At 47.8% G+C, this 4,997-nt stretch overlaps 1 non-coding gene across 1 annotated transcript; it reads right to left on the reverse strand.

Moving 5' to 3' along the window:
- Positions 1-4,591: 4,591 nt before the first annotated feature.
- LOC145390358 (5S ribosomal RNA) lies at positions 4,592-4,710 on the reverse strand. The gene has a single exon (XR_013895612.1). It is a non-coding gene; the product is annotated as a 5S ribosomal RNA (ribosomal RNA).
- Between the last annotated feature and the right edge of the window lie 287 nt (positions 4,711-4,997).

Below are 4,997 nucleotides of genomic sequence, written 5' to 3' on the forward strand. Positions count from 1 at the left end.
TGACTTGTGTCCTTCCAACAACGTCCAAGCTTCACTTCCATACGTTAGAGTTGGTATCACAATACTGTCATGTAGTAACTTTTTCACTTCCATGCTCACTTCCCTGTTTCTTATCACTGCTTTCAAAGAACCAGCAACCTTTCTTCCCTGTTGTACCCCTTCAAGCACTTCACCCTCCAAACCTCCATCCTTACTCATCACACTACCCAAGTACTTAAATGTACTCACATTTTCCAATTCCTCACCATCCAACCTCGCCCCCCCTGGTGGGAACCGCCTTGTCGTGGTGGGGGGGCTTGCGTGTCCCTGTGACCTGGCGAGCGAGGCTAGAGGGGGCTTCAGCCCCTGCTCCGCCCCTCTTGGGGAGAGAGGGCTACCCATGCTGGTAAAGTCGTCAGTGAGAGACCAGACTAAATGGTTCCCGGAGTTAGGCTGCCAGTGTGGGTCAACAGTGCCGCCCGCCAGAGGGATCACCTTCTGGGGTTGTCCTGTGTTGGATGGTTGGGTGTCTGGGCTGGGATGCGCTGGGGAAGGGGGTCTTAGCTCCTTCGTGGGCAAACTTTCGGATCATGTGGGGTTTCTTCTTAAACTGAGAAGCCCCCATGGGGACGAGGTACCCTGCTCGCGGCGGCCAGCGCTCGGTCCCCTCGTTTTCCCGGTAGGCGGTTGCTCCTGGCCCCTGGAGCCATTTATTATCAACCCATTCGATATGGATATAAACACTGAAAATACCATTGGTCCTCAAGGGGAGGTCGACCAGACCCTTGAGACGTCACCCTCTGGTCGTGATGGTGGTTCTTTGCAAGTGCAGGCTGGAGCTCGCACTCCTGCTGCTGCTACTAATGATGCTGGTAGACCCCGCGAGTCACCTATTAAGTCTTCCGAGATTTCTTATAATCTGGATACGCTTAAGCTGATTAATGTGTTTACATCTCTTTCCTACCATGCCATTCACTCTCTTTTCAAACCATTTGGAACAGTTGTTCGTATCCGTCTAAGATATGATGATGACTGTAGGTCCAATCGTTTTTACGTGACCTTTACTTCTGGCAGTGCTGCCAAAGCCGCTTTTGAGGCAAGGAATTCTCTTTCTCTAGGGGAGGCCAACTGTACTGTTGAGCTGATCCGATCAAACAACGTAATGGATTGTGAAAATGACTATTGCCCCAACATCTTTGATGATGCTGAAGAGCGAGTTCCTAAGGTGCGCCATGCCCCCACACCTTACTGGTTTGTGGCATATTATAGAGAAGGGAGAGGAAACTTCATCCACGCTGCTAGGTATCTAGAGAAAGAAATTGGAGTGCTTCCTGAGGGCAACCTCAAGAAGTATGGTAAAGGAGTGTTAGTTCGAGCAAAGGATCTGACACAGGCCATGATCCTTCTCCATCTACCTTGCCCTTCTGATGGCCTCTTTGAGGCCATCAAACCTCATCGAACATTCAGTTACAGCAAAGGGCGTGTCTATAATCAGGATTTGTATGCTTTTTCAGTTCGAGCAAAGGATCTGACACAGGCCATGATCCTTCTCCATCTACCTTGCCCTTCTGATGGCCTCTTTGAGGCCATCAAACCTCATCGAACATTCAGTTACAGCAAAGGGCGTGTCTATAATCAGGATTTGTATGCTTTTTCAGAAGATGACATTCTTGATTTGTGCCCTGATAATGTCCAGCGAGTATCGAAGATCAGAGGAAATAGTAACATGATCGTCTTCACCTTTTATGGTCTTTATCTCCCAGGTCGTGTTAAAATTGGCCCTCTGTCCCTTCAAGTAAAACCTATTGTTGACCGTCCCCTGCAGTGTTACTCATGTTATGAGTTTGGTCACGGGAGGAAGAACTGTACAAATCATTCCCGGTGCGGTCATTGCTCTGCCCTGGACTCACATCCTACTATTGAGTGTGAGTCGGATCCCTATTGTTTTTACTGCAGGGAGGCTCATTCCTTAAGTTCTCGACAATGTAGGAGGTACCGCCTTGAGCAAGATATTCTTCAGTTGGCTAACTCACAGTTCATTAGCCTGGGTAGTGCCAGACGGGAACTTCTGTTTAGACAAGAGAAGGATGGTGGGGCTAAGACATTTGCCTCCTCCCTCTGCCCTAATTCTTCCAACTCCACGTCTGGTTCGGCTTCAGCACCTTCTCACCTTCCTCAGCCAACAAAAGTTTTTTCCCGCTCTCTTCCGATTGCTTCTTATATTCCTGTCCGGAATGAGTTTTCCGTTTTGTCAACCGTGTCAGGTAGGCCCTCCACAGCATCCTCATCTGAAAGACCGGAAACATTAACTACAAGAGTTCATGCCGTAGAAGTCCATGCCCCCATGGATTCTCCAACAAGAACACCTAAAATATTTACATCAAATCAGAGGCACCTTGGACGTTCATGTGAAACAATTGACTCAACAGGCATTCGTCCTAGCCCGTCAGTTGTTTCTCCTGAATCATCAGCTGCCCCCCTCTGTTGAGTCCTCAGAGTCTACAAAGACAATCACACATATACGTTCTCTGACTAAGCAATCTCCAAGTTTTTCATCTCAGTCACACCAGAAACGTCCCCGAGGGTCTACTGAGTCTCTTGACTCAACGGACGTTCCACCTAGCAAGATTCCTCTGAGAGTATCAGATGGCCATCAGCAGAAGACACCCTATTCATATAAGAAATGTGCCCCTAATCGAGAGAATAAATTAAACGCTGCTAGGCCTACCTTTTCTTCGGAGTCCCTTGTGCGAGTTCCGGCTACTGCACCAGGTACTTCAGCACTAGTGCCGGTCTCCCCTCTGGAGGCTCGTCAGGGTCCCCGCATTCCCACAAATCTCTTGACATACCAAGTAAAGTTGGCACCGGGAAGTACAATTCTTGGACTCCCCCAAAACCCCGCACTCAATAGTCAACTTCAAGTTCTTCCAGTGGAAGTTTCGTGTGTAACTTCTAAGATCCCAGTCACCAAATCTGTTGTTGACAAGTCCGTGAGGAGCCGTCGTCTGCCATTGCACACTGATACCAAACGTGCACCTTCATCTTCCCAACTGCATAAAGGAAAGGTTGGGGCTTCCGACGTTAGTAGGTAATTTTCCATTCTGACATCTTGCAGTGGAATTGTAAGGGTCTTCGCTCTAGGTCCGAGCAACTAAACGTTCTGATACATGACTTTGATCCAGGTATCGTTTGTCTCCAGGAGACCATGTTGGGCTCTGAGGTATACAATCCTGGATTGAATTATGCCTTTCACGGGTCTCCCCCTCCACCAGGAAATCGTGTGCATGGGGGTACAGCAATAATTGTTCACAGGTCCTTGCAGCACTCCTCTGTTCAGTTGCAGACAACTCTTCAAGCCGTTGCTATTACAGTTGTATTGGAATATTCGCTCACGGTGTGCTCCTTGTATCTTCCACCTGGTGGTCGTTTCAGTGAGCATGACATTGAAGACTTAATCCGTCCGCTTCCTGTCCCCTTTCTCCTTCTTGGAGACTTTAACATCCATAATCCGCTATGGGGTGGTACAATTTTGGATGCTGGTGGGAGGATTATAGATGCCATACTCCAATCACATAATATCTCATTTTACAATGATGGCTCTATGACTTACCACAATGTCTGTAGTGGAGCCTCCTCCGCTATTGACTTGAGCTTGTGTTCTCCCTCCATCCTAATGGATTTTCGTTGGTCAGTAAATCCCTTTCTGAATGAAAGCAACCATTACCCAATCCATCTAAAGTGCGCGAAAAATGTTCCTGCTCATTCTTCTCCTAGGTGGAGGGAGCGGGAGGCTGATTGGTTGAATTACAAAAATGGTATACTTCTGGCTAGGCCTTTCGAGTCCTTCTGTAGTCACTTGGAAGCCTATGATTACTTTGTTGCTGTGATTATGGGCAGTGCCCGTGTGGCCATCCCTATGTTGAAAGGTAAACCGCGTTGACCTGCGGTCCCCTGGTGGAATAAAACCTGTGCCATACTAAGGAAAATTACGAGAAAGTGCTATCGTCGTTATAAGACCAGAGCTTCAGCTGCCACACGCCAAATTTACCAATGTGCCATGGCAAAGCAGCGTCGCTACTTTCGAAAGGCCAAGCGGGACTCCTGGATATCTTACATTAACGGCATTAATTCCAAGACTCCCTCTAAGGTTATATGGAGGAAAATTAAAAAGCTTTCAGGTAAATTTATCCCATCTCCCAACCCAACATTGAAAATTGGTGACAACCTCATCACTGATCCTGCTGAGGTTGCAGAGACCTTAGGGAGGCATTTTGCTGATGTCTCCAAGTCCTCTCGAATATCAGGGAATGGTATTCCTGACATGCCTCCACCTTCTCCATCTTCTTCCAATGCTGCCTATAATGCTCCGTTCACACTGCGGGAACTAGAAGACGTTCTGTCATCGACTACCTCTACATCACCAGGTGAGGACAACATCCTCTATTCAATGCTCACAAATTTGCCTGTTATGGCTACGAAGTTCCTCCTAAAGATTCATTCATTCATTCATTGCCAGACGCCATGTATCCCAAACGGGGTGGCCAAGGGCTTAAAGTTAATTGTTTTACAGGGAGGGGCACTAATCCTCCACCAACCCCACTTGACGTAGGGATGCCAACAGCATCTGGTGTTCCCAGGCGGTCACCCATCCAAGTACTAACCAGACCCAACGTTGCTTAACTTCGCTGATCGAACGGTAAGCGGTGTACTCAACGTGGTATGGCCGTTGGCCATTTTTCCTGCCAGTTGGAGAGTTTCCCTCATCATTCCCATCAGCAAGCCAAACAAAAATCCCCTTTTGGCTACCACTTATAGGCCTATCGCATTGACCAGCTGTGTTTTTAAGATGATGGAAAAGCTAGTTAATGCAAGGTTAGTGTGGTACTTAGAATCCGAAAAGCTGCTTTCTCCTTACCAGTTTGGGTTTCGGAAGAACCGTTCGACATTAGACCCCCTCCTGATCGTCTCAAATAAAATCCAGCAAAGCTTTGCCAGCCATTGTCAGACTATTGGGGTGT

This window comes from Coenobita brevimanus, chromosome 1 (assembly GCF_032717465.1).
Source record: "Coenobita brevimanus isolate Jiangsu-jjx chromosome 1, ASM3271746v2, whole genome shotgun sequence".
NCBI lineage: Eukaryota > Metazoa > Arthropoda > Malacostraca > Decapoda > Coenobitidae > Coenobita > Coenobita brevimanus.